The sequence below is a fragment of the Dermacentor albipictus genome, chromosome 2, assembly GCF_038994185.2.
Source record: "Dermacentor albipictus isolate Rhodes 1998 colony chromosome 2, USDA_Dalb.pri_finalv2, whole genome shotgun sequence".
Classification (NCBI taxonomy): domain Eukaryota; kingdom Metazoa; phylum Arthropoda; class Arachnida; order Ixodida; family Ixodidae; genus Dermacentor; species Dermacentor albipictus.
Window position 1 is genome coordinate 185259201 of NC_091822.1, and position 26493 is coordinate 185285693.

Here is a 26493-nt window from a genome sequence, read left to right on the forward strand (position 1 = left end):
GACGGTATTCTCACATTGTCAGGGTGGCAGGCAGGAGCGATACATCAACGGCAGAACACAGTTGTAGCATAACAATGCACTTCCCCAAGTGAATACGGTAGTAGGTTTAATTTTGATCCTTTTTTGTTACACTAGGAGCGTTGAGTGTGGTGCCATTGTACTCACAACGGCAAAACTGACAATAATAAAAAAAAAGAGACCGATTAGGAGACGATAACCTCGAAATGCTTTTCAGACGTGTCACTATAGCACCTACTGCATGTCTATAAAGTTGCGCAACCGACTATTATGTCGTAACCGGAGATAACGATAAAGAAGGGTGCGGTCCAGGTTTCGAGATGTTCGGAAAGGTCGGAAGTGCGGCACTGCCTCCTGCCCGACAGTGTGTTCGGAGACTAAAAGCGATCCGGTGCGTTTGATAAGGGCGGTTAAGTGGACGCATAATGTGCACCGCGTAATTGCGTGCAGTACGTGGCTCGGATAAGAGCGGATTACGAGAGCACTACTCGGAGGCGGCAAGGACATATCGCTGTGCGCCTGCTGCTGTCATTTATCTCTGGCGACCTTATTCCGCGCGAGAGATAGATTGTTATCTCGGTCGTATAGGTGCATCGCGCTTCGAATCAACCGAAGTTTCTTCTTCTTTCTTTTTTTCGTTTCCTTTCTTGCCTTGCTTTTTTTATTTACCAAAAGAAAAAGGAGTTGTAAGGAAGAAGAATGGCACTAGAAAGTTCCATTGCCATCGCGCGTCTCGGAGCCAGAAGATGGGCACGCTTGAAAGTGCCGTCGTGTGTCGCACGGCCAGTTGGCCCGTACAGCTGAGCTGTCGTTGCTGCCGCCTGTGTTTCTCGACGACTCCAATAAACCTCGTCGCAGAGTCTATATCTTCCTACGTAGTTTCTCCAAGAAAAACGGCAGGCACTGACGTAAACTATAGTGCCCCATTTTTCAGGGCGTGTCCTGACAGCCGATGCCTATATGGATTCTTGCTTGACACGGGAAATTTAATACGATTTCCGTGGATCCAATTTATAATGTGAATGGAAAACGGCGCCTTAAATTCTTTTCTTGGAGCCCAGCTTCGTTTGTCAAATTGCGCGAAGCAGACTATGGGCCTAGCTGGCGTATGTGAAATCCTCCAGAAACTGCGGCGAAACGTTCGTGGGAACTTGTTTAATTAGCGCTTCCCCGCAGGCGATCGACTGTCTGCTGGTTCGTTCCATAAAGTTTTTACTCCTGCCAGATCCACTATAGATGATGTCGTATCGCGTGTAATCAGGACTGCCGCAGTGCCGTAATAAGGCGAACCACGTGCGTCAGACAACCGCGGAAATCGTTCAATCATTTTGGGCATCTGCCGTCTGCCGAAAGTGACGCCGCCGTCTGCCGCCATCCGTTGTCGTCTGCTCCAGACTGCGTGCATAAAAAAACACATGGATTGCCCTCTTTTATTGTAATTATAATTTATTTCCAACAGGTCCATTTTATGCACGAACGTGTATTTGCGCGCAGCCCTTGTTTTCCGGTCTGGCAACCATACCGGAGCTCGTATTAGCAGACGTTGTATACAGATTTATGAATTTCTCACATTAACGCTTTGCCAGCTGTTGTCGTCTGCTACTCGATCTTTCATTATCTTGTTAATTTTCCATCCTCATGCATGTAGACCACAGGAGGTGAAGACGCCTCCGAGGTAGTCTAACAGCTCGATTCTAACGCTCATAATAGAAATAACAGTGCGCCATATATATACATATATATATATATATATATATATATATATATATATATATATATATATATATATATATATATTGACAGGTACACTTCTTTATTTTTATCAGGCGACCACGTTTCACTGCTAACAAATGTTATGCCACAGCGCAGGACGTGCCTGCATGTATCGGAAGTTTCCGTCCGCTGTCTGTCACCGAACCTTGTGTAATCTGATTTCATGTATGCGCGACGCGAATAGTGTATGACTTTGTGGAAGACACGCGGGTCCCAGCGATTACTCTGGAATGTTCGATGACTGATGTATAAAAGCCGGCGCGCTTGACCCGCTGACCAGATTTTGGCGACCACCGATCGTGTTCGCCGCTATTGCTGTCCATTGAGTGTAAATTGCTTATGTGGGCACAAGTTCGCCCAATAAAACGCTAGTTTCGCCATTCACCGTCACTACCACGTGACAATATATATATATATATATATATATATATATATATATATATATATATATATATATATATATATATATATATATATATATATATATATATATATATATATATATATGTATGGTGTTCCGGCGCCATAGATTTAAGATATGCGAATGCCTCGTAGCTGGACAGAACCAAGGTACTATTGTTTGCCATCGCCTGGAGATATTGAAAGTGTTTTTTCTTTCATTCCGCCTAAGGAGATGCTCTTAGTTAATTAACCAACTTCTCACATATTATAATTAGATGAAAAGTGTGAATGAGAAAATTGTAGAGCAACATGAAAAATCTCGCGATGCAGCTTTCCATTGCTCAGTACGTGCTACATAAGTTTTTGCGAGCGTGAAAGAAGCCCGCGAATGCACGCAGAGTGCCTCGAGCGGTCATTCGCGCGGCAATCTTGCGTGCATTTGCGGAGGTCTTTCTCGCTCGGAAAAACACTTTGCAACAAATTACTTGTCCTTACTTAGACGATGAGCAAAACGTGAACAAGGTGAATGCAGGAGCCAACGTTTCGGCAAGTGGACTTGTCTTCTTCAAGGCGACGTACTTGTACTTACTTAGTATAAACTAGTACAAGTAATTTCTCCTGTGTTGTCCTTGGTGTCTTTGTTTGCTGGCTTCTTATGCTACTACTAATTTAACAGGGCATTCGGTTGGACTCGGTAGAAATTCACGGGCAGTGGTGCAAACACCCCGGCGCCTTAATCCCAGAGCAAACCCGCCGAGATGACTTAACGGCTATGGTGTTGCGCTGTTAAGCACAAGGTCGCGGGTTCTAATCCCAGGCGCCGCGGTCGCGTTTCGATGGGGGCGAAATGCAAAAACGCCCGTGTCTCTTGCAATATACGCACGTTAAATATCCCCTCGTGGTCAAAATTAGCTCGGAGTCGGCCGACTACGGCGTGCCTCATAATCGAATCGTGGTTTTCGCACGCAAAACCCCAGAATTCAATTCAATTGAATCTCAGAGTAGAGAGGCCACCAGTCAAAAGAATAACAGTTTCGGTTAAGTCCAGGCCTAGTCTTCGAAGACGTAGTTCCAGTATTATTTTTTCTTGCAGCAGTAATGCGGCGACGAGATAAAAAAATAAAATAAATAGAACAAGGGTGGTATTGTTTCTTCCTCACTACGAACAGACCATAGAAGCACAAAACCTGAGCTGTGTGAGCAAAAGTTCAGGGAAAGACTGCGGCAACGTAATTTCGTGACAGGGATCTCAATCATGCTTCAGATGCAGAGCTCGCATACCCCAGGGAAACAGGGGGTGCTCGTAACCTGGAGAAGTAGTGAGTGCTGCGTCTGACGATGCCTTGGTTGTTGAAGTCATCCGACATGTAGCCGCCGTCATTCAAGAAGAAGCAGCAGAAGGATGATGGCGCACGGGGTGGCGTCGCACGTCTGGCGAAGCTGTTGCACTCGCGACGCGGACCTCCACTCCTGCGAGCCGGCGGCCGTTTCATCGCCTTGGTTGTCGTCGACAGTGTCGTTGTTGTCACCGCCGTGCCGCGAAACCGAACACCCGCGTGTGGGCGTTCGTGTCTGCAATCTTCTCCTTGCTATGGTACCCCTGCCGTCAGCTGCTGTGGGTCGCCATGTTCTCTTCCTCCTCCGCGACCGCGCCGGCCCGTCGTCCTCCGCCTGCAGTGACGGATATCGCTTGCGCGCAGCACATCACAACGGAGCTCCGGCCGCAGAGCGGCAACTCGGCTAATTACGGTCATAAATGTGCCAACACTCGCTGGTTCGAAAGGGACGTTACTGGTAAGTTACGGGCACGGCGGGTCGTATTGAAAAGAAAAAAGGCCGAGCGCGGCTAATGCGAGAGGAAACTGTGCGAGAAAGAAAGAAAGAACGAAAGAAAGAAAGAAAGAAAGAAAGCGAGAATGGCCTCCACACAGGGTTATGCATATGTGCCTGTGGGAGTTGACGTCATAGTCAGAGGAGTTGTATGAGAGAGAGAGAGGGGAAGAGAGGGAAAGAGGGAGGAAGGTGGATCGCACGCCTGCAAGCAGGCCTGTCGGCACGCTAGCCTGTGCGCGGACGCGATAAGACCTCCCACGTAGTCGCGAGCGACACGGGCGCCGCTGCGGTTGCCGTGGCTGCGTCGCCGTCGTTGTCGCTGGCGGCTGCAGTGGCTGCAGCGGCTGCGAAGCGCTCGCGCTGAGCCGTGGCTCTGCTCGGAACAGCGTGCTTATCGCAGTGCACGCGACGCCGCCGCGGGACGCGGGACGCTCGCGTTCGCCCACCTTCGTCGAAACTGCGGGCGCGAACACGGGCCCCCCAGGTCTATCCCTGCCGTGTGATCGTCACTGCCCGCGTAAGAAAAAAAAAAAAGACAGTGGTGGACTGCCTTGTTACTGTTTTCTTCTCTTTCGCTTCGTTTCTCTTTCTTTCCTTTTCCTCTCCCTCTTGCGAGGATGAGGGCTGGACTCTCTCGTTTGTATCTACACACAGGCGCACACCCCTGATTCAACATCAGCGCTTAGGAGATCGCCCGGTCGCTTCGCTTTAAGGCTGAACCCCATGAAGGCGATTTTGTGCGCGACAGCGACGAGCGACGGCTTCGAGTGACGGATCGGGCCGTCGCTTGAACAGATCGCTCGGTTCCGCAAATCTACAATTCGTCGGTCGTCGCCTGGAAGTGCTATGAGCGACTAGCCAATAGCGCGAAGCCGGAACTGGATGTACATCACTCAAATAATACTGATTATCGCACGGAAGGAGCAAACGATTGAATTTTTACACGTGCAAGGATAAGAACCTACTGCAAGACCCTCAGCAATATTTTACGCTGCTTTTTACAGTAAAACACATCAACTTAATTTAATAAAGCACGCGTCACGCTAGTTTTGGCGCCTATATTGCTGCCCTCATACCGGCAACACCGGAGAGATGTCGCTCGCATGGGGTACGACTTGTAAGCGACGAGCGAACGCGACAGCCACCTCCATCGCGTCGCTTGTTGCCGTCGTTGTTTATGAAATTATGTGAGCTTCCGAAAACAAGCCACTGAAGATGGGCGGCTTATACCGCCGTAATTTATAATTAAACCCCAGCGAATCTTCATTTTTCATAGAGCGCAATAATTTTATGCGCTCTTGGTTTGCAGAACACGTATTTCTGTTTTTTTGTTGTTTTTTTGTGTTACACGATACGCCTTCTGTATATCTTCGTAGCAGCCTTGTCTTCATTTCCTTTGTGCGTAGCCATATCTGCTTTATGTGACGAAGCAGTGTTGTCTTCGTTTTGTCATTCTGCATCACGGTCGCTCATAAATTGTATTGGCGTGTTCTGTCAAGTGCGCCAGTACGGAGGCGGATACGTTGTCTCTGGCACTATAATAAACATTCATTAATTGATTATTCCTAATATGAGTGAGCGGTCAGTAGTATTGTGACGAAATGGGCGATCACCCTCGCAGATTCACTGTCAATTATTCCATAACTATAATTATTCCAAACTGTCGTCACGTAATGCCAGCGATGAAGGAAAAAGAAAAAGGGGGAGGGCAAGGGTCGAAAGGTCGAGAGAGGTTCAAGCTCACCTAACGAGGCATCACACTAAATAAGCACTGGCAACGAGCTTTCCAGTGCCAAGAGAGCTTTGTTTCTGCTCCCCGGTATCTGTCATTGGCGCCTGCAATCTTTGGTGTGTTGTTCGCACTGGACGGCTATCTTCGAGGTCCACGCTCTCGTCACCTCTCTGCCTGGACCTGCATGAAGAAAAAAAAAAGCTTTCCTTTCTTGGGTTGACCTGGTCGTCCTTTCGAGTGCCTTGCCGTGCGCCGTTTTTCGCAAGCGCGATCGTTCTTTGCCTCGCCGGAATTGCTCGGCCAAACGTCCCCTCTGACGACATATGTGTGCATGTACTCTAAACATTCGTCAACTTTACGAATTTCACGTGGGCTCGCTTGCGGTTCCGTACTTTCATTTACGCCATGTTCGTCACGCCCCCTCGTAACCTTCGACTTCACTGTCGCTGTATGGCAAATGAAAAAAAAAAAAGCTTCTGCCGAGTCGTTTGTAAAATAAAAATTGGGCCTGTAGAACGTATTGATTCTGGTCCGACGCCATTCCCGTTCGCGTTTCGTCAGTGGTTCGATCGGCACAGTGAGACTACGTTATCATCGGGATTGGCCGACCGTGAGCGGTAGACGATAAGGAAATATAATCAAGCGAAAGGAATACTTACGTAACACGCGCTGACCGGCTGAGCTATCGTGCAACGTTCGCGTTTTAGAATTTCTGGGGGACGGCACTGTGAGAATAGTAAGTATATCTGGTGTGCATGTATTTTGGGGACCACAGTAGGCAGCACGGCAACGGATGAACACAATGTTATGCATATTGCAATGAAGGAGTCGTTTCTTGAGAATGACCCGCCGTGGTTGCTCAGTGGCTATGGTGTTGGGCTGCTGAGCACGAGGTCGCGGGATCGAATCCCGGCCACGGCGGCCGCATTTCGATGGGGGCGAAATGCGAAAACACCCGTGTGCTTAGATTTAGGTGCACGTTAAAGAACCCCAGGTGGTCAAAATTTCCGGAGTCCTCCACTACGGCGTGCCTCATAATCAGAAAGTGGTTTTGGCACGTAAAACCCCAAATATTATTATTGTTATTTCTTGAGAATGTGCCGGCACGTTTAATTAATGAAGACGACGTTGACAAAGTTGTGGTGTCGGCTGGGACAGCGTACTCCTCTTGCAGTAGAATTTATTTTTCTTTTGTTCTTTTTTAATGTGCTCGTTGAAACTTCAGGTAGAGTTCTCGGCTTACCGAGGTTCTTGCGAACATCAAAATAATATCTGAACGTATTTTTAGTGCATTGTTCCTGAACTTTCCTTCTACAAATAGCACTAGGATGCTGAATAGCAAAATCTTCTCGATATTCTCGGAACGGCCATTGTTAATTCAGTGGTCGCTATTTGAGAGCTATCGACAAACAGTTGATATCTATCTATCTATCTATCTATCTATCTATCTATCTATCTATCTATCTATCTATCTATCTATCTATCTATCTATCTATCTATCTATCTATCTATCTATCTATCTATCTATCTGTCTGTCTGTCTGTCTGTCTGTCTGTCTGTCTGTCTGTCTGTCTGTCTATCTATCTATCTATCTATCTATCTATCTATCTATCTATCTATCTATCTATCTATCTATCTATCTATCTATCTATCTATCTATCTATCTATCTATCTATTCTTTCTTTCTTTCTTTCTTTCTTTGGCCTGGCGGTTCTGCCGCCGCACTACATCCGTCTGCGCGTGCCGCGCTTTCCGCATCCGGTCGACGCTAGCGGCGGCGACAGGGGAAGCGGTGGCGACGCTCCCGCAGCGTCTCGCCGGGCCCGTCTGGCTGACGAGTCCCAGGAAGCGCTCTCGACCCCCCACCAACACCGGCCATATTCATTTCCCCAGCGCTGCGCTTCAGTGTTGGCTGTGGGGACAGTAATAAAAGTGAAGGAAACCTGCCCCCTTCTCTCGGGCGGCGTGTACTGGTGGGGGGGCTGCTTGTTCTGGACTGGCCGTTCAACTCCGTTCACATCGAGAGGCTGTTGGGGAAAGCGCGATAACGAGCAAGGTGTCTCGTGGTGGCTTCGCCCTATGTGTAATGGCGATGGTCATGACGATGATTTTCTGTTAATATGGCGGAAACCCACCGTCGAGGACAGGCCATGACTCGGGTGATTTCACAAAATCAGAGAGATAAATGAAAACACAAGTGGAACCTAACGCGAATTAAATAAAGGAATTGAAGAGGAGGAGGAGGAAGAAGCTCTACTGCCGTCTGTGGGCCCAAGTCAGGACCGGCACAAAGCATGCAATCGTCAGCTTTGTGGTAGTTGTTTTGTCAGTCTTGTGATGGCGCGCTTCCTTTTACTTCGAGGCATGCGGGCCGCTAGACGTGGTATAATCATCGTAGCAATGTCGATAACCGGCTTTCGAAGTGTCATTTAGAGTCTGTATTCAAGTTACTCGGCGCTTGTGCTTAATGGCAGGATACCAGCCTCACGCAAGGCGCATATGCTCGATGCCAGTGGGCACGTCGGAATACGAACCGTAGATCAACGTATACCTGGTGTGCTATGACGTATTCTGCGTTCAAGCGACGCTGGCCTGCGTGGACTAAAGTATATTGTACACGGCTTGCACGATTTGTGCAGGGTTTTCGCCGTCTGTGGGCAAGGCTCGAAAAGCGGTCTCTCTCTTTGAACAACTGGATGTCGTGCTAGAATTGCGCGATCGCATGTTTCACGGGCCCCACTGAAATTGAGATTCTCGACGAAACCCGCGCGCGAGCTGTGAAAAAAAAAAAAAGGAAATGTGGAAACCGCGGTACTTCAACCACACCATAGACTTGATCGATCACCGCATTGCCTGGGGTGGCCCTCTTCTTTCTGGGTTTTCTTCCTTCCGTTGCTCGGCGCGTCTGCTTATTTAAATACACGCGCGCGCATGCTTGGCCCAAGTCGTCTGCTGCGGCGGCGGCAACGTCTGCTCCACCTCTGTCGTTCTCGGCCGTCTGCTCCCCAACATCCTTCTGAATGCCATATCGCCAGCCCCTCTCCACGCTTCCCCGCTGATGTTTTTTCTTTCTTTTCTCTTCTTTTCTTTATGTTGATCTTTTTCTATTCCCCCCCCCCCCCCCCTGCCTTTCTGCTGTGCGCACGAGTGAAGCGAGCGAACTGCTCTCATCGCGAGAGTATTAGCGCCTGGTCTGCGCTCCTAGCTTTGCCATCTCGCCGTTTGGTGATGTTGATCTCTTGAAACGTGGCACACGCCTCCGGATGGGACTGGCCACGCAGCTACATACCAAACAACCAGCTGTATATAAACAGGGGAAAGAAAATGGAATAAGGCAAGAAAGAACATGCACTTGTTTGATGAGTAAATATGTAGAAGTTAAAAAGAATACGAGTGATAATTAAAAGAACACCTGATAGAAAAAGAAAATCGCAACACGGATGACTCGCCTATAAACGTAACCTACTGGATGCTTCTTCTTGCATCCAAAGGTTACCACGAAGGGGCATTGCCCAAGGTTTCCAATGGTAACATAATTGCATGCCTTCCTTCGCGCTAACTTGGTCTGTATCACATATGGGATGCTTCTATTTGTTCCCCTTAATTTTTTCCCTTTTCACCCTCATTTCTTGTTGCTGATGGCGCGTACATATTTAGTTGCTTTCGCACGAAGATATGCGATTTTGGATTGGTACGATTCAGACAGGATATTGGTATATTGTCGGCGCGAAAAGTGTTATGTGCGGAAGGGTCTAAAACTAAGTGGAAAAGGCTCTTACTCTACAATTGTACGTCATTGCATATTCCATCCGATCGTGATGCTGGACATACTATTAGCTCCGGCGGCCAGCGAAAGGCAGAGAGCATTTAGGAACGAGAAAATTTCTGAAACCGGCCCTGGTTGCCGAGTTCGCTATGATTTCATCAGGAAATTCCAAAAGAGTTCTGGCCTTCATTTTTCTGGATCAGTAATTAATAATTCTACCGCCAAATGAAATGAAGATACAGTTACTGAGTAACGCGAAAAACTTTACCAGTCCAAACTAATTTGCACTTGGATGTTTAGTGTACGTTTAACGTTCGAACGACACTGCCAGCGGCCTGCACCGCCTGCGGGCGCAACGGCCCGCCGCTGAGGGGCGCGGATGCTCCGGTAGCTAAGCCGGAAAACACAAGGAGAGGAGGCGAGCGCTGTAGCAGAGAGCGAGATAAGAAGGAAAGAGGAGATGCACCATTGGTTCTTATGTTGTGATTTTAGGAGCCGGTTGAAAACATGTGGAGAGAAAGATATGAGAGGAGTTGTGTAAGGGCTGGGGGGGGGTGTTGCATGTAGAAAGTGGGGGCCATAAAGAATGAGCAGAGAGGAGGCTGTATCGGAGAGGGGAGAGAGGGTTGCGAGACGGGAGGAGAGGGGAATAGGATGAGGGCAGTGTATGAGGGAGAGCGGCCGCAGCCACGCCAAGCAACGAGTCTGTCGGCCACTGTACCACGGGGCTAGTAGGGGAGGGAAGCCAACTTGACGACCCTCCTAACCGCCTCTCCTGAAGATCGCAACCCCTCCGCGCTCGCTCGAATGAAGCAGACAAGAAAGACTGGTGGGAATGGAGGCGTAACAGGTGGAGCAAGTGCTCTGGAGCGTTGCCGCGGATGATAACTCTGAAGAAGAAAGGAAAGGAAAAGGGAGAGGGGAGCGAGAAAATGTTGCTTAGGAACTTGAGGGAGAGGATGGGCTGAGTCCCTCTCACTTTGCTCCGCATCTACGGCAGTTCCCTCACCTCTCTTCGCGACGAGGGGGCGAGAGAGGCAGAGAGAGGGCTGCTCTAGGTAATCGGCGACTACCCCAAAGTGACCATCCCGAGCTCCGACACAGGCAGAGTCGAGCTGAGAAAGAGACAGTGCCTGTGGTAAAGAGGTACGGAGACGGAACCTAAAGAGAGAGAGATAGAGAGGGAGAGGAGGATGTGAGAGAGTAATAAAAGAAGTTTGGTGTTTAAACGCAAGGGGCGGCTGTTTCGGTTCCTGAGGCCTGTCTGTGCGTGTGTGTGACTTGCTCGCGGTGTTCGTTGTAGGGGAGCGGGAAGAGGAAGACGAAATGAGCTAGGGTCCTGTGATGACGCGAGGAGGAAGATTCTTTTCCGGTCTTTTCAGAATGGCCCCTCTCTCTCTCTTTCTCTCTTGTTTTTCTTTTATTCATTTGGTAGTCGATCTACCTTGCGCCAGATTTCTCTGTTTCTAAGGATACGTATACTTTCTTTTTTCATTTTCCTTTTGTTCGCTTGTTTTCTCAGTGTCTCCTTTCTTTGCATCTCCTTTCTTTCATTCTTTTTTTCTTTCTTTTCTTCAGAAGCTTTGAGGTGCTGCGCTTTGCTTCTGCTTTGAGAAACTTCCTCCTCTCTCCCTTTCCTCTTTCTCGACGATCGACATCGCATATTGTGGAAGAATTTCTTGTTTTCTTGGCGCACAATCGCACACATTTTTGTTTCCTCCCAGTCCTTCTTTCGCCCCCTTTCTTTGCGTATTTTTTCGTTCTCCGGGTCGCGCGGGCTGGCCGTCACTCATGTCAGCACGAGGAACAGAAGACGAGAGGAGGAAGGACTGTCTCTTTCGCTCTCTCGCCCTCCAGCTCTCTCTCTTTCTCGCTTCCTGCTCGTGTTTTGCTCCTGAAGTCGCTCAAGTCAGTCTTCCTCGAGCGCTTCGCTATATACTTTGTTCGTTTTGTTCGTGACGTCGCGCGCGAACACTGGCTGTTGTGTTGTCGTTTTCTGGCGCGGCTGTTGTGGAGCGAGCGCCCCTCACACGCGCAGAGAAGTCAGCGACCCTTTCCGGTGGGACCAGACCGGTATTTCCCAAATGCCCCCCGCCCATCTCCATCGCCCTCTCTGCTTCCTCCCCCCCTCACCTCTCAGCCACCGCTTATAAGCGCAACCCTTGCGACCGTTTAATGCGTACACGTTCGACCCTCCCCTTGGCCTGTGCAGCTCTTCGTGCGCGTGTCTGCCTGTCCGCATACTATGTGCTCTTTTGCTTTCAGTTTTTCTATTTCTGGCTCTGCCCTCGTTCACCCTTGCATCAGCGGGTCGCACCCCTTTCCTGGTGAGAGCGAGATAGAAAGGAAGGATTCCAGACACGTGACCTTCTTCCATCCTCCCTCGACTACCTGCCGGGCATCTTCCTCTTCCTCATTACATCCCTGCTGTTTCTTTTTCTCGTAGGCTGCGGCTTCTTCTTTTGTGTTCTCGGCTTGTTGACTTTCCCGCTCGCCGCAGACTTTGAACTTGACTTCTCAGGACAATCACACTTAAAGACCAGATGAAGGAGGGAGAGAGAGAGAAGATGAGAGAGGGGGCGTCAGCAGAAACTCCTGCCCCCTCTCTCTGGATACCCCCTCACTCTGTGGTCCGCTCGGTCTCGCTGGCGCCGCAGCGAGTCGCCGCCGCACCCGTCTCAGTGTCGGTTGGTGCCGCTTTGCGTGCGGAGCTGGCGCTCGTGCTGGTAGCGGCTTCCGCTTGCTCCGGCGCCTCGCCTCTCCGCCGGACGGTCCCGCGTGCGCGATGGCGTCGCTTCTCCTATGCGCCTGCGTGCTGTGATGAGCAGCCCGCTCGCCGGGTGAGCTTGTCTGCGGCGAACCGCTATCTGGGCGACTCCGTCGGCCAGGCGTCGGTCAGCTTTGTTAAGTGTACGGTTCGCAAGCTACTACGACGATCGTACTGAACATTTTAGGGTGGCAATATGCTTCGTATCGTGCTCGTTGCTTCGATGGTTCGGTTCGGAACTGCTAACCTCGCAGCCGGGATAAGCCTTCCTCGTTAGCATTAAGTATTGTGACGCAACGTCTGCACGGCATACGGAGTGCCTCTGCTACGGATTCTTCGAGGTACCTAGTGAGCGTGTCGCTTCTACCGAGCACAGATCGGTGGTTTCTGTTATCGTCATTATGTCTCAATTTCTTACGTCGATGGTAGCGACTCATCATCCTTTATGTAATGACTTTATGTAATGCCCTTTACAGGGCGTTGAATTATCAGCTCCGATTATGTTTGTGGCAAACAGCTGACTCTGACTCTTCTGCTGGCGCAGTAGCTGCTTCTTATAAGAGTGTCCACTTGTTCGTCAATCGTGCGGTTTGTCTTCGTTTTTGTAAATGGTTCGAAATTCTCGAAGGTACTGTCGCCGATGCCGCGGCCTGCATCGTAGGCACGCTTGGCACAGCGGCATCGTGAGCGCTCGGAGCATCCGGGACGTCAGCAGTGCGGGTTGTCCGGCCGTTCGTAGTGTTCGAATGGCTGTCCTTGTTCACGTGTCCTTCCCTTTTATTCTTCCTCTCTCGCGAGAACTTGACTATGCGTCGAAGACCATGTAAACTTCGCAACCTGTAGCTGACTTCGCGTTTGGTTGCTTAACGCAACATGCAAAAACGTACAGGGTTGCAAGAAATTATTTATTTATTTATTTATTTATTTATTTATTTATTTATTTATTTACTCAATAAGCTATTAGTGAAGACTTCGAAACCTACATGCTGGTAAGCGGGATGTAACGCGACAGCTGTAGTTTATACTGGTAACAAATGCGCTCGCTGTGTTACGTTACATAACCCGCTCGCAAAGGCAACCTGCGATGCAAATAAATGATGCGTGTAGCTGGGACCCTTCTCTTTGTTTTGTTTTCTTTGTCTCGTACACACTCACATGCTGTGCCACGTTTGATCACGGACGCTCCCGTGCGGTCGCTACGTCATTGTCAGCGTTTGCAGCTGGGGAACGCACCCAAAACACTTGGCGGATACACGTTAATTATGCAGCAGGATTGCAACTTGGGTGGGTTAGTTATACGTCGTAGCGGATATAGATCAACTTACAAATGCACGCACACGCACGCACGCACGCGCGCACACACACACGCGCGCACACACGCACGCACACACACACACACACAGACACACACACACACACACACACACACACACACACACACACACACACACACACACACACACACACACACAAATGCGGGACGGACAGTTCTTGTTCTGTTTTCTCCGAGCCATTTGTCTGTCTCACGAGCCTGGCTGAGATAAGTAAGTGATGCCACACTACGGGGCCAACGCATTTCCTTTTCTTATCTAGTGCATCAGCAGCGTATGGTTTCATTCGGCGCTTTAGTGGCAAGTGACTCAACGGAAACGTCGCTCGTGCATACCTGCGCCGGAACAGCTGTAGACTGTTGCTTGATTTGTACGCGCCTGCATTCTGTGTTCCACAGCAATACAAAGTGGGCCATATTTTCTTTTCATTTTCCCCGTAGGCTTTCAAAGGGCGCAGGTATTCTATTATGCATGCTGCATTTTCGAAAATGAACTGTTTCTGACTGGTTCAGTGCTCGAGCAGAACCGTTGCTTTCGCGAAGGAGATTCGAACGCCTTCTTCCCGCAGCGTTCAACGTGCGTGCGTGGTTTGCGTTGACACTTCATACAACTACCGGAGCGCCACAATGACCGTATTTGTCGCCATAGAATAAAAACCAAATGTCGAAGAATGAAAACGCCTGGTTATTTCTGACGTCGTGATTTTGGGCGAGTTTGTATTCGTCTCCTTTTTTTTTTTTTCGGGATGGCAGTGACCGGCAAAGTCATTGATGGCTTACGATCACGCTGCAGTACACCTGACTGATATCACCAGTAGTGCAAAAAAAAAGGAAAGAGTGTGAGTGAGTGACAACTTTATTAATCGAAGGGATGAGGGGTAAGGAAGGCCAAGACGTCATTGAGAAAGAGAGAGAGAGACCTTCGACAATGATCAAAGAACAAATAAGAAAATATAAGATTTATCTTTAGGGGATCCGGTCGAGAAATAAGGAGCGTACGTGCTTCCTGCTACTCACTTCGATACGGGCTGAGGATTATGAGTTCTGGAGATTACTCTATAAAAATGCTGGTTAACAAGGAAACAAAATTCAAGCGCATGTGCACGAAGAGAATAAAAAAAAAAGATGGAATTAAACACTTCACAAAACGAAAAGATCTTGTTGCACGAAAATATTTGCTTGACCACGCGTGGAATGGAGCGCTTCTTTTTTTCTTTTTCTTTTCCCAAGTCTCACTGGAAAGTCTGCAGCGAGTCTGCTGACATACTCGGCAATCCTCTCATGTTGAAGAATGTGTCCCGTGATCCATTCTTCATGTTGCAAGAAGAACAAGGACAATCAATACCGTATTCAGCGCAGATGGGGCCTTCCATTCCACATAGTTCGCTCCGTGCACCTTATTTGGCTCCCGACGCTGACTGCTTAACCCGAAGGCTCTCATTGGTTGGCGGACAGTTTCGCGTCACACACCGCGTGACCGTCACTCGCCGTTGATTGTTTACCGCCCATGGGATTCAGTACCGTGCTGTGATGGCTGTGGTGCCCCTCCGTAGAGCGCCACACATCTGTTGGAACTAGTTCTCCGGTTGATTGGCTAGGGGCCGGAAGAAGGACCAAATATTACCAGAGGTCGGCGCCCTGGTTACATAACGTTGCCGAGTCAGGGAATTGCTATCAAAGGAGATAAGCAAACGCGATTCAAGGGAGCGTTATCGAACCTATTGGTTGGTTCCACAGTAGGGTTAACCCGTCCGGCTGCTGCCTGCAATTGACAGATTATTGTAGTTTTATAAGTAGAATGGACGTGCAGACGTTTAAATATTCAAATTAATTCTAAGGTTCTACGGGACAAAAAAAAAAAGCACGCGTAGTAAGGGGGGACTCCGGTTTAGCTTTGAACTTTTGACCACCTGGGAAATCGAAGCATACGAGCATTTTTTTTTTTTTTTCATTTCGTTCTCACTTAAATGCGGCCACCGCGGCTGGGATCGTATTGGGCGTCCCCCTTTGACTATATCTCCGTGCTGTTACCGGTGTTCGTTTGCGCGATAGCTTAGCTTCTGAGAACAGCTGCCACCATTCTGGGACCACCGCCTATAACTGCAGACTCTTGGGCCCCACGTATTCATAAAACGTTCTTACGCTAAAAGCGTCCGTGCTAGCCGGTATAGCGATGTAGGACGTACTATTAGCGAAGACAATTAGCCAATCACAAACAGCACTTACGAACGGAAAGCTTTGTGAATTCGGCCTTTGATGCGTGCAATTTCCTTCCGCTTTCTTTCCGGGACTTCCGTTCGATACTTCCGTGGAACGGCGTCACCGTCGGTCGGGGCAGTCAAGTTCACGCCCGCACGAGTCGACGCCGGGATAGCCGACGGGACAGCCGACGTCCTGCACAACAAACGCGTGCTGCAGGTCGACCGAGCGACCGTGACCTTCGCGGCGACCGGCGTAGCGGACGTTGTTCGCGGGGCCATTTCGTCACTGGTGTCGTGCATGCGGGTGCGGCAGCGCGTGTACGTGCGTCGAACGGGACCTGGGCCGCGCTTGGGCTCGGTGCGAGAGAAGGCGCGTGTGTACGTGTATAGCATGTATATATATAACGCGGCAAGGAGCGCACCAGGCGTGGTGGGCGCGTCGGAACGGAGCCATAGGACAGGTAACTCTGCCAGGGCGCGTGGTGTCGTCATCATCATCAGGAAGGACAATGGAGCCCGGCGGAACAATGGTATCGTCGGCGCGCTGTGGCCGCGAGGTCGGAAGGGAAAAAGGCCACGGGAAGGTCTCCCGCTGGCACGCCCGACCTCCGCGCATCGGCGGCGGTGTGCCGGCTCGGGTCAATGACCGGCGAAGCAGGAAAGAAGAAAACGACTGGGTCAGTGGTGCCAGGCCGCCGGGCAGCACACGCCGGGCCGCTTCTGGTGCCGGCAGGCGGGCAGGCAGGCCGGTCGGTCAGCGGATGCGAGAACGCTTGTTGCGCCGCCTTGCCCGCTGCTTTGCTTCCTTCCTGATTCGACCGGAGAGCGCGCGCGCCTCCCCCTCCTGGATGCGCGCTTCGCCGCGCGGCATCCGCAGCTTTTCCATGGCGTGGCGTCGGGTCACTTTGATGTCAGACCGTCATTTTCTTTCTTTTCTTTTTTTATGCTAAGCATATTACGAGAGCTCAACCCAGCTCCTCAGGCGCGGCGGTGTCGCCTTGAATACCACGTGACACCGTGACGTCACGACAGAGGAGAAGTGGCTTTGTCTCAACTCTTGCAAGATGGGCTGGGTGGGAATCGAACAAGGGTCTCCGGAGTGTGAGACGGAGACGCTACCACTGTTTTAAAATGAAAACTGCAAGCTGTAGTTCATGAGACATGGAATGGACTGAACTTGTCCGTCCGCTCGCCAGAATTTGAGACTTGGTTTATTTCACCGCATCAGTCCATTTGTACCATAACAGAATGTGACATTTATGGTGAGGATAGCAGGGTAAAAGCTGCGTATTGGCAGCGTGTCTAGCCCCGCCATCCCCGTGGCACAAAGAGCAACATGCGGTACATAAGAGTGAGTCGTACGCAAAATTTGAAATCACAATTTCAAACCATCACGTATAAGCACTCGAGGTGCCCTCATTACATCAGGAAGAAGAAGCATTAAAGGACACCATATCTAAAATTGAATTTTTCGACATTGCACGTAAACTGTCATTTGTTAGTTTGAATTTATTTAGTGCATTCGAACGACTGTCATTAAAGAAAAACAAATTCGCGATGCTTTGGTGAAATAAACCAGCGCTTATCCTACTTCGAGCCCCAGCGCTCTTAAGACAGCACTACTCATTCTTTCTTTCTTTCTTGCATGGTATGTTTCGCATGTTGGACCATGATGCTGAGACCATGCATCGTTTCTTCGAAATTTAAGTTTAGACAGATATTCATTTACATGTATGGCCGAATGCGGTTTCAGCCGGACTTTTCCTCTTGATCAGTGCTTGTACTTTTACGGCGTTGTAAACGTTCACTCATTGTGGTTTCCAGATCACTTTCAGATCACAGATGTGTGATGTATTGGCTAGTGACTGAGCAGTTATGCAGTGTTACACTCATTACAACACGCCGTGTGTCCCCGCTAACGTTAGCCGAGCTGTTCAACGAAAATAAAAATTTAAGAAAAGGAAAGACGGTGCATCATGCAATTATAAGATCTACGATGTTCGGTCGTCATAGGTCTGATGATCGAACACCTTAGGCCTTAAGATCCGTACCTCGCACCATGTATCTTTAAATATTATTTTCTTTTTATTGGACAGCTTGGCTAACGTTAGCTGGGACACCGTATATCCTCAGCGACCGCCTTCTATGCTGCAGTCAACCGTTTCTATGAGGCATGAAGCGCGTTCAACGTGTTCGTCTCCGGCTGAGCAGATTCGTGGTCTTCGTAGAATGATACGCAGTTGAAAGAAAAGGGTTTCGGCATGGCGTATGTGTGGCCTAAGATGAGTAATTAAAAAAAAAGAAAGCTCGCTAGCTTTTAGGAAAATGAAGACGCTCGCCACCGCACTGGAGGATGGAGCGCCGCAGCAGCGGCGTTAGCTCAATTAACTGTGGCTCGCAGTGAGCGACTTCAGGAATTGAAAAGGCCACCGTGGTCGGTCAGTTATTCTTTGCTCTTTCTCTCTATCTCTCTTGGCGGTGTTTAAAAGTATGGTGAGGCCTGTAGGCGGCGCCGGCTACTCTTTTTTTCTCTGGCATGATGATTCGGAGCAAAACTAGGCACATGTTCCAAATAAATATTAGAAGAAAGAAGATACGGGGACATCAATTCTAAATTTCGTATGACGCAAATGTTCCTGGGCCGCTGAAGGGTCCCGCATCTGCATTAACCGTAGTCTGTGTCTCCAAAAATCTGAAATATAGTATGAAAAAAAAAAACAGCAGAGCCTGAGTGGGTCATGTACAGTGCCGCCTGTTAGGTTTTTTTTCTTTTTGGCCCACGGTCTAAAAGTTGAGAAATTTGGCTCTTAAGGGTTCCCATTACAAAGCCCATATTCAATACCCAAAGAAAAAAAGGGAAGAACCTTGATAGACCGAGGAGGTTGAATAAATACATAAATAAAAAAGAATATAACTTGGACATGCTATTCGCAACTATACACACAACGTGTTCCGTTATGTATTGAGTGATTCCGGCTGTGGTTGAGTGACCTGAATACACTTAGTGTTGGCGGCCATATTTCGACGGGGGCGAAATGCGAAAACGCCCGTGAACCGTGCATTGGCGGCACGTTGAAGATCCCGGGGTGGTCGAAATCTCTGGAGTCCCCCACTACGGCGTGCCTCATAATCATATCGTGGTTTTGGCGCATACAATCCCAGAATTTAATTTTAGCACCTAATGTTTAGTCTTAAACTATGCGTCCCCATTACGGCGTGCCTTATAACCATGTAGTGGTTCCGGCACGAAAAACCCCAGAAATTAATTTTAGCACTTTATGTTGAGTCTTAATCTATACGTAAAAGCAGTTTGTCGTAATCGCGATTTTCGTCTTTCAAAAAAATGCAGTTCGGTAAAAGATCATTTGTCATTTTGACAGCCGAGATGGGAGAGCGCGTCATCGTGTGCTACAGCTCCTTCGCACGGCCATCACAACCGATCTCAAGAATTACGCTAACCTGTTTAGCGTTACTCTTCCCCCTGTTTCACGCTTCTGAGACTCGACGAGAGACTTGTGTGCTTTTCTTCACGTTTACCACTTTTGCGATATGGGTCAGCTGAGTCTCTGTACTTAGGTTTGTACAGTTACGTTGACAACCTTTCTATTTTTCTAGGCATACGTTGTGCCATAGGCGTAGCTTGCATTTGCCTAGCGAGGAGACTAAACAAAAAGAAGAGCGGACACAACAATAGAACAAGAGAGCGCTTCTCCTCACAACTGATTAAAAAAAAAGTATTTTAGGGGGGTAGTCGCAAACGATATTATTACGTAGTTACAAAAATTCTAGCGCGCTCGCGGCAGTGCGTAAGTAAACCGGTTACATCAATGCAATAAATCTTAACAGCATACGTCACACATATAACCGTTCGCGCGAGTGTAATTCGGTAGCACTGACCCATAGCCTTGTTCTTATCAGGGAGAAGGAATCCCGAGAGAGGAAGATAGTGTGTGAAAACAAGTTCTTGACGGCAAATATATGCTGAGCATCGGAGACTTCGGTCCAGGGCGTCGCTCGCAGCTTTCGGCAATGCGTATTTGCCGGTGATGCTTGCAATGCGCACGTATAACTCAGATCTTGGTGTAGGGCGGCGGCTAGGGCCACGCCACTCGGCAGTGGATTTACGCAAACGCAAAGGGATGCGGAGCCGGATGGGCGGTGTAGTGTGCAGAAGCAGCGCTGACCGACAGCATTCCGTTGTCACGAGAGGTCAGTGACCCAGCACCTTCCGCTCTAATGGCGCATAACTACTGACCAAGAGCTCTCGGCTCTTGTGAAGGATTTCGAGGCTTCCTCCTTCCGCATACCTGCGCGAGCGATCAACGGGAACCTGAGCGTGCTGCCCCATCGCAGTGCGGGCGCATGGCAACAGCGGGGCCACTTGCACTGAAGGCAAGGTAGTGAGAGAGGATGCGAGGGACGAGGAGGGCGTCCCGCTGGCTGCAGGGCGCCGCAGGGGGGCCTCGCGTGAAGTGGAGTGTGATGCCACGCGTGGCAGTGCTGCGAATCAGCCAGCCAGAAGGAGGCAGTAGTAGCTACTGCCCGGGGTGACTGAGCCAAAAGTTCGCTCGCTCGCTCGTTGGAGCCAGGTTCGACGTCCTCGCAGGCAGCGGCCGACCCCAGCAGGCAGCGAGCGGCCTGCCAAGGTCAGTCAGTCGGTCGGGTCGCCGGAAATCAGCGCCTACCGAATAGGGTCTCGACGTGCGTGTGTGTGTGTGCGCGCCCGCACGTGTACCTACACACGAAAACGCAGTGGTAGTAGTGAATCGTTACGAGACGCCTCCTTTTTTTTCTGTCTCTTTTTCTTTTTTTCTGGCTCCTCCGACGGAACCGCCCCCTCCTGTCCTTGTCGGGGGTTCCCCAAGTGCCCAAATTATATCGCGCGCGACGCAAATCGTCCACGCGCATCTTCCTTCCTCGCTTGAACCCATGTTTCCTGAGTCCCCCGCCCCGCTTCCCACCCGAGCAACCCGCCCCTTGGCCCTTGTCTGGAAGGCGGGCTTCCGTAGTTGCTCCTGCGGTCATCATGAGCGGCGCCGTGTTCGTCATCAGCGTGGTGTGTCGTGGCGCTTCCTTCTTCCCACTTCCTGGCTCAACCTGCCTGCCCGACCTCGCCGCAGCCGTCGACGCTGTGTGTAGAATACTGCAGCCGCACGGTGGTCAGTGCGCCGCCGCGCTCGATTCTTCCCAGTGTTCTCGAGGACGGAGTCCAGGATCTCGTGCATCTTCCTCCTCTCCGAGCCGAGATTTAATGGCCGCAGTCTTTTGTCTCCTTTATTCGCAGATAGATAGATAGATAGATAGATAGATAGATAGATAGATAGATAGATAGATAGATAGATAGATAGATAGATAGATAGATAGATAGATAGATAGATAGATAGATAGATAGATAGATAGATACTCTTTATATGGCACTTCACATTGAAACGCCTCCCCCTATCCACCCCCCCCCCCCCCAGGCACGTCCTCTGCTCCCCCACCGTATGCAGACGCACATGCATGCGGACACACACTTACGCAAGCTTATAATATTTACTACGACAGCAGTTAAGAGTTTGAACCTGGTTTTTGCTTCTTAGTGCTTCTCAGCGTTGAGAGGGCGCGTTAGCTTTCTAAACAGATTCGATGAATTACCGGGGCGTTCGATCTGGAATGCAATTTCCGTCGTGTAGCGTCAACTATCCCCGCGTAGCAGCGAACTAATGACATGAAATGCGAACGCAATTCGCTGCAAATTACGTTACATCTTTCCCGCGTGACAGGGGTATTGGACTCAATCTGCCCGTGTTACTCTCCGCGCTTCGAGCAGCTTCGGTGACCCGGCGCGGCGAGCTTCCTCGCCCGACCGCCGTGCCCTTGGAAGAAGTGGATGTCGAGGGGAACAGTTTGCTTGCCGCTCTCGCGATAATGCTGGCGGGTTGTATAAAGCCAGAAAGAAAGCGGCGTGGTAGAAAGCGTCCTCCCCCCCCTCAACTGGCCGGCTGCGTGTAGCTCGCCTGTCGGGGACGCTGAGCAGAAGGCGAGGCGATCAAGCAGAACAGGAATCGGTGGTCCGGAATCGATGACGTATACGATCTAGGAGAATCGAACGGGAGGCCCATCTTCTGAACCACAGAGGAGGTTAGCATCCCACATTAGGAAAATGCGGAACCGGAGACTTTGTTTACCACTCTTACCTGCTCTGTCTCCTGTTGCGCATGCGTGGATACCGTTCACGTGCTTCCTTGCGCTTTTTTGCATTTCCGTGTACTATATACCGGGTGTTTGAGCGAACACTTTCAATTTTTTTTTTAATTGCGTGTGACACGTTAACAAAATTCTAGTCCCTGAGCTGGTCTACTCGAAGAGGCGGACATTACTTGCACAAAGAATTGAAATTCATAATCGACTGATTAAAGAAACATTCACCATTGAAGTTTCTAGCTAATTACCTTATGGCACATATCGCAATTTACAAATTATAGTCGGGGAGTTCTCAAGACACTTGGAACGAAGTGTCAGGATGACACCAGTTTCGAGATATTTATTCCCGAACGTTGCGGAAAAAGGCATTGGTGTTCCAGCTACTTTTGTGCCTCAATCGATATAAGGACATTTTGTTAAGAAAGTAAGTGGAACGACAGTGTATTTTCACCGCAAGTTTGACGGCGCATGTTTCGTAAAGGGTGTCTTATCAAGTAGATATGCCTTGCAGTCTCTCCCGCTAGAATTTGCAAATTGCAATATGTTCCATAAGGACGTGCAAGTAATGCCTACCTCTTGGAGTAGACCAGCTCATAGACTAGAATTGTGTTATCTGCCACAGGTAATTTAAAAAAAATGAAATGTTCGCTGAAACACACTGTATATATCAGCGTTGGAGCGATGCATGCTGGCAACAACAATTTAGCACTACCTTGCACTACTGTACGAAACAGCTGGCCGTATTATAGTATACGGCATTTCGCTGCTTTGCGCATGCTGCATATTTCATACACGGAAATATTTACCGCGCCACACCAAGTACGCTCCCGTAGAGTGTACATGGCTATGATGTTGGGCTGCTCAGCACGAGGTCGCGGGATCGAATCCCGGCCACGGCGGCCGCATTTCGATGGGGGCGAAATGCGAAAACACCCGTGTATACTTAGATTTAGGTGCGCGTTAAAGAACCCCCAGGTGGTTTAAATTTCCGGAGTCCTCCACTACGGCATGCCTCATAATCAGAAAGTGGTTTTGGCACGTAAAACCCCGTAATTTAATTTTAATTTTTAGAGTGTACAGGCGTACAATACGGCGCGGCTAAATCTATTTGATGTCGCATAAACTTGGGGACTGCAGTTTTCGCAATGCTTCTTTGACATCGATAACGGTGAACTGAATTTTGCACTGAATGTCGCACGATATGTGATTTTGGTTCGAACGTACGGGATATTCTGCGCGCTCGACTCCCTCTAAAATATAATTTTAGCAGTGCCGCATTACCGTATACGGTAAAGCGCCTGGCCGTGCGGTAAATGTTTTCACCCGCAGTAAAACGAAACCGGTTCAAGGTTGCCGTATTACCTTGTACGGTACGGCTGATACGAAATCGTGACGTGGTGAAAAGCTACAGACTCACCTCGGTCGCAGTTGTTCTAGAGTTCGTTTACTGTGCATCAGGCACCGCCGCCTATATATATATATATATATATATATATATATATATAGGAAAACAAAAATATGCTGCGTCGTTCTCGTTCATCGCTTCGGGGCCTCGTTTTTTATTGCGCCTTTCTCAAAATCAAAATTTCGAAATATCTGCGTACTGCGAGGCTCAATTAAGGTTGCAGGCCTCTGTCAGTAACTCCCGGCGTGGGCAGCGTTGGTGCAGAGCGCAACAAATCACGCTTAAATGTCGTTGCCACGTCGGCGCCTGTAAAAGTATGCGCTGCGTGTGACGAAAATGCCTTACGTAATATTTTATATCGAAGTTCTGTTCGGTTCTTCCGTCCGGCTTGCGTGCAAGGCTGGTCTGGCCTATAGCAAAAAAAAAAAAAAGGGGGGGGGGGGGACGGTCACGGATGCCGGAGAGTTTCCCACTGAAATTACTATAGCGGGAACCGTGATGTCGCAATCATTCAACTATAGCGTGGGAAGGATGGCTAGTACGCATGGATTTGTCTCGTCTTTGCGCTTATGGCTTCGGATGTTTTCGCGGCTTACTGCGTTTCACTTACTGACTGCGATTTATACTTTGTTGACCTAGAGTTCGAAGCCAACCTATTTTCATAAACGCAGAAGGCACATGAATAATCGGTGCGAATCGTTTTGCTTATAGCACAATATTTTGTCGAAAACTGATCAATTCTAAAAGTCACAGAGCCGTCTGAAGTCAGAAAAGACAGCGTTTAGCTAACATTCGCGTACTGCACATCATTCCCATACTGGTGAACCGCCATGTACTTGCGGCTAGGAAACTCTATGCCGGAGAGAGAGAGAGAGAGGTGCAAGGCAGGTTATGGTATTAGCCTATACTCGTATGCATCGCAGCGTACTTCGGCAGGTATGATGTATACCGGGAAGCTCTCGGTCTGTGTTTTGCGATCACACTCCGATGATTTCTGCCCAGTTTATTACGATTATTTTCTTTATTATATATATTTTTTGTTTCGCGCCCTTTTCCGGTGTTCCTGAGCCTCCTTCTTCGCTAAGAGTGTATTTTTCTCTTTTCACTGACACTGCAGAACGATGACTTACATACAAATACAGTTCAACTAGTTAGTTCTTCTCTTTAGTCTTCAGCCAATACACGTATTCGTCGCAGCGCACTTCGGCAGGTATCATATATACCGGGAAGCTTTCGGTCTGCTTTTTGCGATCACACTCCGATGGTTTCTGCCCAGTTTATTACGATTTCTTTATCATTATTTTGCGCACGAACGCGAAGGGCCCCTCAGCGCCACCGGAATTCGTCGTCGTCGCCGTCGCCGCCTCGCGCAGCTGCTTCGCCGGCGATCGAGCTCGCCTCGGCCGCCGCAGCCTTGGTCCGCTCCGAGAGCGAAGCGGGAGTTCCATTTTTTCGCGAGGCGCCCGGGTAGCGGCGGGGATGGCTGCCATGGCTGCCGTGGTGTGCGCGCCCCCAGACGAGGGGCCCCCCTCGTCGCCGTGAGCTCTGTGCCGGCCGCGAGACCCACTTCCAGTCGGCCCAAGTCGTCGGCCCCGTGCGCCGGCGAGACCTACTAAGGAATTGACGACGGAGGCCGGTGCCTGCTGCGCCAACAACCGGATTTTCCGCCTTGTTACACGCCCGCTCCGGGTTCTCGCGACGTCCGTCCCGACAACCGCGGTGTGGAGCTCGGTTGGCTCTCGGAAGTAGCATTCGAACCATCTAACTATCAACTTCACGAGGAAAAAAGAAAAGTGCTTGCGTGTTGGGAGGCATTGGGTAGGCATACGCTGTTAAGATGTCACCGAGGCTTCCGTGTAAAAAAGAAACTCGGGTGTCATCAGTCCCGAAATACTAATTTGATGTTCCCGCTTACCGTATTCGTATACGCAAACCGTATAATTGGCTTCGAGCATTCATTTGCATGAATCGCTATATCCAGCATTGATCCAGTTTCTACGTGTGGAGTGTTCTTTGTTCGAGCGTTGAGATTGGTTCTCGTCGGTAGGACCGTACATGAGAATGCTTAAGCGCAGTGACTCACGGGTACACGCGCTTGAACGCGCTCGAACGCGCTCGAACGTGTCAATTCAAGCGCATTTAGCGCTTATTTGTATATGTACTTTGCTTGTCCCCGTCTGTCAGTACTCTTCAACGTTATTTGTTTGATAACCGCCGCGCCGGAGGTTCGGTGCCCGTAGAGTCGTACTGCTGAGCACGAGATCAATGGTTCGATTCCCTCATCGGGCATAGCGATAGGGGCGAGGCGAGGAGTCTCCGCAGGCGCGCGCGGTGCTGGTGCACGTTGAAAAACTCCGAACCACGAACTAGCTCTCTCCCCTTACTACGGCGTTTCTCATAGCTCCCCTGCTGCTTTAGGACTTTGAAGCCCATCAGTCATCATCGTCATCGTGATCGTCGCATTTCTGCCCGTACTGTACTTCTCGCTCTTTTGGCAAAGCCATCTCTCCCTTCGCTCTGTTCCCCTTGTCCCTTCCCCCAGCGTAGGGTAGCCAACCAGAGCCTTGACTGGTTAACATTCTTGCCTTCCTATATTCCCTCCTCTCTCTCTCTCTTGGCAAAAACAAGGAGGAAAGAAAAAAAGAAAAAAAATCATAGCCATGCTCGCCTCAGCTTTTACTTCCCCCGCGCGGTCGGCTGCACCGAACATCATCTGCGTTCCGAATAGCGTACAGCAGCTCGCCCAGGCGGGGCTTGTCCCGAGATCGAACAACTTATATGTGCCACTGGTTAGCCGCGTGGTCACATTGCCTGTATCTGTAGCAGCAGCAGCTATGGGAATGACAGCATGTGTGCCGATCGAGGCCGATTGACGTCCACCCACCGCGAAAAAAATCTCCTCCACCGGTCCGCCATCCGCGGCGTACATAAAATGCAGAACTGGTTTCGAAGCGATCGTGTATATACCGCGGCTGCGTATATGGAGGGCTTTTGTTGCGGAACGGAACTCGGCGCGGAGCTCGAGGTCTAGCAGTCGACAAAAAGATATCCACACACTCACTACACGGGTGCCATTGCGG

At 49.7% G+C, this 26493-nt stretch overlaps 1 protein-coding gene and 1 long non-coding RNA gene across 2 annotated transcripts in view; one reads left to right on the forward strand and one right to left on the reverse strand.

Moving 5' to 3' along the window:
* Nucleotides 1-26493, forward strand: part of E23 (Early gene at 23) — a 219741-nt gene that overhangs the window by 44195 nt on the left and 149053 nt on the right. The gene's annotated exons all lie outside the window — the stretch shown is intronic.
* Nucleotides 3244-15992, reverse strand: LOC135919340 (uncharacterized). Its single transcript, XR_010569939.2, has 3 exons — nucleotides 15848-15992; nucleotides 5771-5938; nucleotides 3244-3864 (listed from the first exon to the last, which is right to left on the reverse strand). It is a non-coding gene; the product is annotated as an uncharacterized lncRNA (long non-coding RNA).